The sequence below is a fragment of the Pseudophryne corroboree genome, chromosome 1 (assembly GCF_028390025.1).
Source record: "Pseudophryne corroboree isolate aPseCor3 chromosome 1, aPseCor3.hap2, whole genome shotgun sequence".
Classification (NCBI taxonomy): domain Eukaryota; kingdom Metazoa; phylum Chordata; class Amphibia; order Anura; family Myobatrachidae; genus Pseudophryne; species Pseudophryne corroboree.
In genome coordinates, this window is record NC_086444.1 from 577,167,524 (window position 1) to 577,179,825 (window position 12,302).

General features: G+C 43.5%; 1 protein-coding gene across 8 annotated transcripts in view; it reads right to left on the minus strand.

Moving 5' to 3' along the window:
- Nucleotides 1-12,302, minus strand: part of LOC134923511 (uncharacterized) — a 210,390-nt gene that overhangs the window by 113,706 nt on the left and 84,382 nt on the right. The window lies entirely within an intron of this gene.

The window sequence follows — 12,302 nt, forward strand, 5'->3', positions numbered from 1 at the left end:
AGAAGAGTGGGTTGAAGTGCCGGCGGCAGCGGTGAGAGGCTTGTGTCAGCATATCAGCTTAGATAGATATAGTGATATGGCTGCAATCATCACTACTGGAGCTTCAGAGTTAGCTATACCCCCATCCTATTGCTGGATAGGCCAAATTGAAATGGAAGGATTGGGGATGGTAACATCTGAACAGCTGGCTAAAGAGCAAAGAAGTGACCCTGATATATTCCCCCTTATTCGGCAATTGGAAGATCCTAACTTACGCATTTGCCGTTCACAGTTGTCCCCCAAGGCCAAAGCGTTATTACGACAAATAAAGAGGTTGATTGTGAAGAAGGGAGTGTTATACAGAAAAGTTAGTAAATTGGATGGAAATATCAAAATGCAGATCATACTGCCTACAAAATATAAACAATTGGTGTTGGCATCCTTACATGACCAGCATGGACACCTGGGATATGAAAAGACCCAAGGTCTAGTATCGGATAGGTTTTTCTGGGTTTACATGAATCAAGACATAGACCACTTCTGTCGTATCTGTGGGAATTGCATTCTCAGGAAAACACTTCCTGCTCATGTTGCTCCAATGATCAATATAACTAGTTCAGGACCCATGGATTTAATATGTGTTGATTTCCTTACCCTTGATGGACCCGGAAAACCAGACTGCCATATACTCATAGTAACCAACCATTTTACTAGGTATGCGCAGGCATATGTAACTGTTAACCAAACGGCATTAGCTGTAGCCAGGACGCTGTGGGAATTTTTTTTCGTGCATTACGGTTTACCAGCTAGGATTCATTCAGATCAAGGCAGGGAATTCGAGAGTCGATTGATTCGAGAGCTGTGTCAGAGCTGTGGGATCAATAAATCTCGCACTGCCTAGTACCACCCTCAAGGAGACCCTCAGCCCGAAAAGTTCAATCGGACCTTATTGAACATGTTAGGGACCTTGGACTCACATCGGAAACATAAATGGCGCCAATATGTGGCCCCGTTAGTGCATGCATATAACTGCACTAGGAATGAAGCCACAGGGAATACTCCTTGCTTCCTCATGTTTGGCATGGAGGCTAGATTGCCGATAGATGTTTGCTTAGGAACCAGAATCAACACAGCTACTCACTCTTCCCACAGTGATTATGTTAAGCAGCTACGCCGGCAGCTTCAAGAAGCGTATCAAATGGCTGCAGAGACTGCATGTAAAATGGAAGAAAAGAACAAGAATCAATTTGATAGACATGTCAAGGAAAATCGATTGGTGCCTGGAGACAGAGTTCTAATCCGAGCTCTAGGATTGCCAAGAAAGCAGAAACTGCGGAATAGATGGAGATCCACCCCTTATATAGTAATAAAGCAGTTGCCAGACATCCCTGTTTACCAACTGATGGCAGCTGACGGACAGGGGCCTATGGTAACTTCCCATAGACAGCATCTGCTCCCCATTGCCCAGGACATACGATGGGAGGAGATTGGCAGCTCTAATGAACATGATATCCTGACATCTGAATAAGAATAAGATGATCCCAAGAGAGGATAATGAAAGTAATTCCGATGAATATACCCCTGGATATTATTATCGAGATAATGACTATAGTAGTGCAGAACCTGATCGTAACAAGTTGGAACCCGAAATCGTTAGCTCATCCCACCGGTGGGGATATGAGGATGATGAGAGTGATAATGGTGATAATAGTGGGGGGGACTGAAGGTGGTTGGGGAGTGAGGAAAGAGACTGTTTCCATGGATGACCCTGAAGGATATTTGGCAGATACACCACTGATGTCTCCTAGGCCACAGAGGGTCAGGAAGCCCCCAAAGATACTCACCTATGAGCAACTAGGGATTCCCACGGAAATTCCTCTTATTGTACATCCCAATATGGTAATGTCATGGTCCTATTTTGGGTATGCGTCAGGTCAAATTACTATAGATGGTGAGGTTCACTAGGATCTATGTGTACTCACCAAGGGGAGAATGTAGCCCTTATCAAATACAGACAATGGGGGTATATAATTGTAATAGTTATTGTAAATTGCTGTGATAATATGTAGCTGTAACCCTAAATGCAATATATATATATACATATATATATATATATATATATATATATGACTGTGCATGATATTAACCCACAGTATGCTGGGATATTGCACGTGGGGACAGTTGGAGAGAAGTTTCTAGAGACTGTCCCTCGCGACTGAGGAGCTGGAGCGTGTGGGCAAGGTGAGGGACAGTTGACGGGGGGAGAGAGAAAAAGAAACGGCTGTGCTGACGCAGAGGAGGAGTGACGCAGACGGGAGCCCCGGAGAGCTACGAGGCGTATAACAGGGAACTACCTGACCGTACTCGGAAGGACTATGTCTCGGCTTACTGCCGGGATGAGAAAGGAGAGCAGCCTTATACCGCTTTCACATCGCAAATGCCGCATCCCACCTGGTAAGAGAAACGTGTCCTTACCGGGTGGGATCCGGCATTTGGTCTCCTTTGATGGCTTTCCGACCCGGCAATATACTGGGTCGGTTGCCATAGCAGCGGGGGGCAGCAGCAGCAGCAGGGGCGGGGGTGGAGGCGACGCTGGGAGATGAGCTCATCTCCTGCGCCGCCTCTCCCTATGCTGTGAATGGGAATCGTGTCGCATCGACGCGGCTCCCATTCACACTGCGCCTGACCCGGTATTCAACCCGGGTATAATCCTTCTTTTATACCGGGTTGAATTACCGGGTCAGGCGACCCGCTAATTTGCCGAAAGTGCTTTCACATCGCACACTGACCCGTGTTGACACGGCAATATGCCGTGTCGATACCGGGTTATTTGTGCGATGTGAAAGGGGTATTACCGATAGATGGCTGACTAGATTCCGGATAACTGCATCAAGTAGGAGGGAGAGCGGCCTTGCAGTACGCCACACCGTCTGAATAGAGAGGAGGTAGGCGGGCCGGAACAAGAAGGGGAGGCAACATCAGGTCTGACCCATCCGGTAGGGATAGGAGCAGTACAACCATTGCCGCCCAGCAGGAGGAGTTGGGGGAGGATCAGCCGATTTCATCCCCTCCTATATAAAAGTGAGTGACATGCCTAGTGTTATGAGGTCAGCCCTGAACACAGTGTAGATCCATTCATAAAGGTAGATAAGCATCAACACCTCAAGAGATATACCTTCTAGAGGTAATCAGTATACATGAACTGCACCCTTGGGACTGCATAGTGGATCTTAGTATATACAGCACTCAGAGACTGTTGGATTGCAGGTAGCACCGTCATTTAGTATAATGCACCAGTCTGCAATATAAACTGAACATTATTGTGCGTTGACCCTGGATTGTCAGTACACTTCACCTTTCCACTGCATATACCTCATTGACATGAAACTACACATCCGTACAAGCAAGCCGGATAGTTGTGTTTAGAGGATAATCAGCAGTATATCCAGGGAAGGAGAGACAATAGTAGTGACTTGATCCGGACAGTTAGTATCATCATTCTCTGGAGCCCAGATACTAATATTGAGTCCGTGTATCACCCTAGCAGTCACATAAGATAAGGAAGAAATATAGTATTACTGGGCTGGCTACTCCCTATCAACACCCCATTGTAACGGGAAAGAGATAGAGGGACCAAGGATGATAGAGGTTGAGACACACACAATGAATTGCCTCCTGAACAGTACAGGTTGAGGGCATATACTGATTGAAGACGTTCCCCAGTGTATACTGATGAGTCCAACTGTGGTTTATTGGAATAATACGGAGCACGTGATCTAGATGAAATATTGATCTGGATCCTATTCACACGCTGATACTGGAAAATTTTACATTTGGGCCCCAACTGTGCACCAACGAAGTACTCAGGTCGACCAGTATTGGTGATAATTTTAAAGGACTACCAGAAGGACAATACAGTACCTAGGTACCTAGGTTGCTAGTATTATTTGATGCATCACCTTCGTTTTTTCAACCGGTTTAAGATTTTTTGTAATGCATGCATATAGTAGTCGTATTATATAATAACTATTAATAATTACAATACTAAGTGTGTGGATAATACTTGCTTTCAAATATTCAGTGAGGGATAAGTAAAACAAAACAAGAAACACATAAGTTGGTTGAGTGTTATTTAATAGCAATACATGTATTAATACTTACCGATACTATACCAGTGGACGGGAGTACAGTTGAAGTTGTCACGGGAAGATCTGAAACAACAAAAGAAGAACAAGCAGTGAAGGTATGATATTTATTGTAATCTGAGTAAGTGGTAACAATAGATAGTGTTCACAGGCTTTCCCAAGCAAGCCTAAATTAAACCCGAGCTTGGGTGGAGGCACTTATATATTGAAGCGTTAAATAATATCATAATCCAAATTAACAACTTGAATAAGGTTACAAATATATTATAAATATCTTCTTTGTATTTATTACGATCTGAGGCATGTATCTGGATAGAGTGTTACGCAAGCCCAGCAATCCTCAAGTCTCCTGCAAACTAAAGTTTCACCTTCAGCAGCCGCCTTTCCTAGATGCATTAAGTTCACCCAACACTCAGATGCCCCCAGGTTTTAATGTGGACAAGGAAACTATTGGAGGCTGGGCAAGTGCAAGGAATATACTGGAGTAGACACCCACCTGGCTCAGAGTGGGTTAAAGCTGGACAAACTAGACAAGGACTAGACAAAACTGGACTGGCAGGTACTGGTAAATAGCAGCAGTATAACACACAGTGGAATCAGGACTGGATAAGACAAAACTGGACTGGCAGGTACTGGTAAATAGCAGCAGTATAACACACAGTGGAATCAGGACTGGATAAGACAAAACTGGACAGGCAGGTACTGGTGAATAGCAGCAGTATAACAAACAGTGGGATAAGGACTGGATAAGACAAGATAAGACTGGACTGGCAGGTACTGGTAAATAGCAGGAGTATAACACGCAGTGGGATCAGGACTGGATAAGACAAGATAAGACTAGACTGGCAGGTACTGGTACAAAGCAGGAGTATAACACACAGTGGGATCAGGATTGGATAAGACAAGATAAGACTAGACTGGCAGGTACTGGTACAAAGCAGGAGTATAACACACAGTGGGATCAGGATTGGATAAGACAAGATAAGCCTGGACTGGCAGGTACTGGTGAATAGCAGGAGTATAACATACAGTGGGATCAGGACTGGATAAGACACATATCAACTGGTACATAAATGACAAGGAATGCTCTGAACTCACAGTGGTTGCTACTGGCAACAACAGAAATGCATGACAATAGCATACAGACAGGAAAAGCAGAACAGACATACAAACAACACAGAATGCTCCAGGTCAGTGGATGTTACTCCTGGCAACCGCAGTACCAACAAAGGAGCAGAGAAGACTGAGACAAGGAATTGTTTAGAGAACAGACTAATAGGACTAGGACAATGTACACAGATAAACAGGCCTGTTTATCTATGACTGTAGTGGAATGGGACTGTGGAAATAGAGTCACAGGTGGCGGTATGTGTAAAGCAGCTATATGTAAATGAAATTATACTGAATAACAGAAAGACCAAGATACAGACAAGACAAAGAACAAGTATGGTGTAGCTGCAGCTAAAGCCAAGACAGACAGGAACCAGACAGGACTGGGTCTGGCAAGGACACTTTAGTACAGGATCTCACAGGACAATAATATAAAACAGAGTGCAAAAGGCTTCCGCAGCAAACAGAATCTATGACCAGCAAGGAGTAATGGGCATACTGGGAATATAAAGAGAGCACCAACCAATGCAGCCAGATCCCCCATAATTACTAACTCAGTACAACTGTGCTACTGCACATAACCCAGGATCCTGACTTAAACAAGAACCACAGGTGTGCTGCAACACACAGAAGCCAGTCTCCAGGTTGCCTGGAGACAGCCAAATCAGCAAGCAGGGATGAGATGCTGCTGGAACTCATAACAGTATTATTCTAATCATTTTTATAGACAAAATTCAGGAGTAAAAAGTCTATGGCAGGTGAAGTAGTGTCTCCCCTGTCTACCTTTTCCACAGGTGTGGTATGGTATGCCGGCGGCCGGGCTCCCGACCGCTGACATACCGACAGCGTGGCGAGCGCAAATGAGCCCCTTGCGGGCTCGGTGGAGCGCTACGCACGCCACGCTATTTATTCTCCCTCCAGGGCGGTTGTGGGCCCCCACGAGGGAGAAAAACTGTTGGTATGCCGGCTGTCAAGATTCCGGTACCGGTATACTGTGCGCCGGGATCCCGACAGTCGGCAACCTGAAGACCACCCCTTTTCCATACATCTCTAATCAAAACTCACCAAGTTTCCAGGAGTTTAAACTGCTGCACCTGTGTATAATGCCCACATGAACCCTTTGGCTCTTATATTGTGGTAAAGCTGGCTCTGGTATTAGCCAGTGCCTCCTGAGCAATTTACCTCACCGCACGTTCCTACAGAGGACTAAATACCAATCTCTTGATGGAGATTAAATATTACTTTATAAAGAAGAGTCCCCAGCTTTGCTGTCTCTTCTTAGGAGATCTGACATAAACCTCTCACTTTACTTACACTGAGGGTCAGTTCTTGACTTTCATTTATGACAGGACTTCTGTCTCTCACTACAACTATACATGCATTGCTGATGCTATACTTTAGCTGAGGTCAAGTCAAGACATTACTCTCTGCATTCTCTGCTCCATTATAGCACAAAGATAGTGGCTGATGAGATCTTTTCCCTCTGTATGGTATCACAGAACTCACAAATACTAAGGTCGGGACTGCAGTTTTTAGAGGTTTAGTACATCACATATAGTTCTCCATATGAAAGAAAAAGGTCTTCAGCAGATATATCAAATTCTATGGGCACAGCAGTACCCACTGAATTCCATAAGGCTCCAATGTGCCTACATAACTTTCCAGGGCTTGTTCTTAATAACTAACACCATCATCGATGGCACTGGCTATAGAGGCCTGTAGGCTACTTTTTACTAAATTCCCAAGAAGGGGATCCAAAGGATCTCTTTCTGTTAGAGGTCACTTGCACATGTGCAGGCCATTCAAGATGGGCAGCGATCTGACCGGCCAACCACTTCCACCGCAGATGACAATTTGTACTGCATTGAAGGTGTGATTCAGGAGGACAGACGCATTTGAGTTAGTGATATTGCTGTTGAACTGAACATCTCAGTGGGTACTGTGCACAACATCATTCATGAGTAAGTGGGGTACAGGAAAAGTGTTCACACTGGTTACCAAAGCAACTCAGAGAAGTTCACAAAACCAATAGGATGGGACAGTCTCTTGTGCACTTGATGTGGTATCAAGAGGATGGAGTTTAGTTACAGGCAATGAAATGTGGGTGTCACCATGTGACACCAAAGATGACGCAAACATCCATGACATGGAAACACGCAACATCCCCACCTTCTAAAGAAATTCAATACAAATCCATCACCAAAGAAGGTCATGGCTACCGTGTTTGAGACCACAAGGGCATGCTTCTTGTTGATTTCCTCACCAAGGGAGATACTGTGAAGGCTGACCGTTATTGTAACACATTGATCCAGTTACAGAGGGCAATTCATTGAGTAGACCTGGTTTGCTGTGAACAGGCATCATATTGCTGCACAATAATGCCAGGTCACACTCAGCTAACCGCACAGGAGTTGTTTTAGCGCTACCATTGAGAGGTACTGGACCATCCTCCCTACAGACCTGACCTGGCTGCAAGAGAGTACTATCTCTTTAGAGCATTGAAGAAGCACCTGGGTCGAAGGCGGTTCGCAACTGACGATAAAGTTCAGCAAGCCGTGAATTCCTAGCTTCAGTTGCTTGACAGCGATTTCTTCGATGCCAGGATAGATGCCTTGGTGTACCATTGGAACAAATGCTTAGACAAGTATGGGTACTATTTGATAAAATAATCTGTACCTAGGCCATACTATTGATTATACATATATGTAGGAGATTAATAAATTCACAAAATGCGAGTGTTTCTACAGATATGTACTCTTACATTTTTTTCTCTGTGCACTTTAAGTCATGTTACACATAACGCATTTTTGCCACGTGACTTGGTAGTGCCGAGCGTCTTTTTTTCGCAAAAATGCGGCATGCCTATATTCTGTGTGTGACTGCGACTGTATTTGCATACAAAATGTTTTCTTGGAAAACATTGTAACATGGCATTTTGGATGCAGATACACCCGCAATTACACAGAGACTACAGGCATGCTGCATATCATCTTAATCAGCAGAAGCTGCTTGTGCATCCTATTGCATTGCATTGCGTTCGTGGAAATAAATCACAAAAAAAGACGTTCGATGCTACAGAATCATGGCGCGACTTGCACTTGAAGAGCTGTTTAGCGTGACTGCAGCAACGATGTAAGAGGACACATCTGTATTCTCAAGGAACTTTCTTTGTGCATGTGTGTGTGTGCATAAAGTTACCAGAATATGGTTAACACTGCTGCCAGAAATATGGTATCATAGTTTATTTATCACACATATAGGGTGAAGTACAGGAATCACGGTTGGTCAGGCAATAACATTATAACTGAAACAGATGTTTGGAATAACCGGATACTTGGAATCACAAATAAACAGTCCCTTGCAATAGTTTTAAAAGATATGAAATAGAGCACCAGCGCTCCAAAGATAGAACCAGTTCACCCGTATACACCACAAAATTCACAAAAGGATAATACCGTTTACTTTATATGACATATCCACTTCACATTCATCAGATGGTGTTTTTCCAAATGAATCACTGATGTGTAATCTGAAATAAGATGTGCCCCTTTTGTATGCACCAAAGCTAGTAGTTGCTCATAAGGGAAACACGTCTCTCTCACAACCCGGTCGTGGCGGCGTGTGCGCTGAAGCCGCTGATGTCGGATGCTGTAGGCGGAGGGTGCAGCGGGGACCAAGGAACACCTGGAAGATTTCACCTGAGCTGAGTGTGGATAGGGGCGGGTCCTGACGCGTTTCGTCACGTTCACGTGACTTTCTCAAAGGTAGATACCTGCCTCCTAGATCATCCGGTATTTAAAGGCTGAGTTGATTAGTGTGGACAGGTGAATGTCATCAGCAATGTTAAAAGCAATAAAAATGCATAAAACGAAGGCTCTCAATCTTCCAGGTGTTCCTTGGTCCCCGCTGCACCCTCCGCCTACAGCATCCGACATCAGCGGCTTCAGCGCACACGCCGCCACGACCGGGTTGTGAGAGAGACGGTCCATTCCTTTCCGCTGCACAGCGTATATGGGCATTGCAGGACATTGAAGCCGAGGACGCTCGGCTCTTACCAGCCCATTTTGGAAAGGTATTGAATATCATTTTCAACTGAGGGACTTTTAATTCATTAGGATCCTACCAACACACCTGGTATTTATCAATTATCTAACAAGTGAATCACGGAACTTTTCACCCCAATAAGCTGAGTTATTACAATATACCACTAGTCCACGTCTAGTGATTGTTCTTACATATATTTATATATATTATTCACCGGTTATTTGATAATTAATCTTTTTATATGTTTTATTAATAAACATTGTTATTTTTTACGTTGGCTCTCTGTACATTATGTTCCGTTCCTGATATTCAGCGCAGCCGTTTGTTCTTTTTCTATGCTATCACCACAATACTACACATAGTATTCCGGCAAGCGCAGACTATCAGGAACATAAAATTGTGATTATTTAATTCTATGAAACACGTATTGGTTTTCATTTTTTATTTTGATGATTAGGCGCTCGTTTGTTGCAGTTTTTTGTCTTGGAATTAGCAATGCTGGATATCCAGAAGTCCAAAGATTGATATCAGAAGGTGCTTCAGTTAAACTAAAGTCTGGAGGCAAGACACAAAGCTAGGAACCTCCACTGACACTGTGGATGGGATAGTTCAACAAAAACAGGGGACCTGACTTGATGAACTGACCAGGAAAGCACTGTCAAATAGGTATTTATCAGTCATTGTCAGTTGCAAGATACAGCTGCTAAATTAGGTAATCAAAAGCTGCAAGATCACAGACGGGCCAAGGAACTAACCAGAGTGGAAAGTGCTTGACAGGCAAAACAGGCAGAGAGTGACACCAAAGGCACGGAGGAGGAACTGCATGGATTGAGACAGAGTCTTGTTACCTTATTTATTGAACCACCCTTGTTTCTTGTCGCTTGAGCTTGGCTACTTTCCACAGACAAAGCGAGTCACTTCTAGTGTGTTTGGAATTCCAGTTACAGTATCCAGACCATTTTTTGGTCCCATATATATGGGATTCTGCATATACTGGGGACTAGGGCAGAGCCGGAATAATTACTCCCTTTCTCATTCTATTGTCCTAAGCCAGTTGCCCGCAGTAGAAGAGGTGGAGTCTCTTAGCAGTTCAACTGGTGTTGCAGATCCGAGTCCCTGATAGGCTGGGAGCCTGTCAGGGACTGAGGGTTGTCACATCATGAAATCAAGCTTGTCTATAAGTCAACCAATGCGAGAAGTGTCAAGAAGTGGACCTCGGATATGAATCTAGTCACATTGTCAACAATTATCATGTTTACATTCATGATATAGACAACTCTATGTTGACACTAGAATATCAACATAGTTCAACATTGTAGCATTTACCATGTTGACATCCTCAAAATTCCAATGGTGAGGTTTAATGCTCGATGGGAGGGTTAGGGTAGGCTGCTGAGGGAGATTAAGTTTAGGCACTAGAGGGAGGGGAGGTTAAGGAGTAGAGGTTAGGGATAAGGTTAAAATACTCACCTAAAACATTTACTTCCCCAGAGGTCTGCACCAGACAATATGATCACATGACCGTCGAGATCCAAAAGTTGTGTTGGAATTTGCTGGAGCTGCCGGGAACAGGTAACCATTGGCCCACCAGGGATGTTAAGTAAACATTCCATCATGTCAACATGTTATCCGTGTAGATATGAGGGTTGATGTATCAAATGGAACAGTGGAGAAGTTTCCCATAGCAAACAATCAGCTTTGAGGTAGCATTTATCAAGTACATTCTATAAAATCATAGGCAGAGGTTGAATAGCTGCCATGGGCAATTTCTCCACATGTCCACTCTTTTCTCTGCTAGATACATTGTTTTTGCCAAAATTTTATCTTAGGCATAACCTGATGCAACTAGGATGCACAAGGAGACTGTGCTGATTAATTTGACATGTGATGTTTGTATATCTGTGTGCTACTGTGTCTTTGAATCTGCACACAAAGTGGTAGGATGCAGGCGTGGTGTTTTTTCATGCCATGTTCCATTGTGCTCTATATACAGACTCAGAGCCTAATTCAGTTAGGATCATATAAGCGATTCTTACTGCACTTCCCAATGATGGGGGGACTGTGCACGTGCATGTGCAGAATGGGTCCTCCGATCACAACACAGGCATTCACGGGGAGGAATGGGGACAGCCGGCGCTGCCAGAAACGGGGGGCAGGAGTGTCGTCCCCATTTTCCAGGAGTGGCGAGGCCAAGGACTGCGTCATGGATTCAGTTTCCTTGGTCTTGCAAGGCCACCTGCGATGGTCATGATTTTCATCACCGCTTTGCAATTGCAATCCTTACTGAATTAGGCTCTCAGTCAATAGAGCAACACCACATGGTCGAAATGCATTAGGTCAACAGGTGCACAAGGTCGGTATGAGAACAAGAAAGCGTGTTTCCGCACTGGTTGAGAGAGTGATAGAAAGTTTTTTATGACAGTATATTCATCAAAACCAACATTTATAAATTCTATTCACTATATTGTTTAATTACAAAACTTGTTGGCGGTGCACCAAAAGGGTTTCAGTAGTATCCTACTGGTATTGCTTAGACAGACAAGAAAGAAAAAGACCCTTGTCTGGCGCACTCATTACATAGAAAAATTGTTGAGAAAAAGGATTATTGTATATATTAAAACGTAACTTTTATTATAAATATCTTAAGATACAATACCCCCTGAAAGTATGTTGGGAGTGAAAATTGTTTAAATTACATGTATAATAAATCTATAACATAAAGAAGATTTTTTTAATTATATTTTGGCTATATGCCTAATATGCAACAGGAATAATTCTAAAGTCCTGTATTGGACTATGTATACGGCGCCCTCTATTGACCATCTAGTATTATAGCAGTTATCTATATTACATCCTTAATACCAGTGGACTTATCCACGTAAAAAGTTAAACCAGAGTGATATGTAAATAAAAAATATTTTTTATTAAAAAGATTTTTGGAGACACCTTGAAATTTGGGGAAGCAGGTTGGGGATAGCAGAAATTAAATGTGTGAATCTGCTTTCGGCGTTAGACTGGATTAGG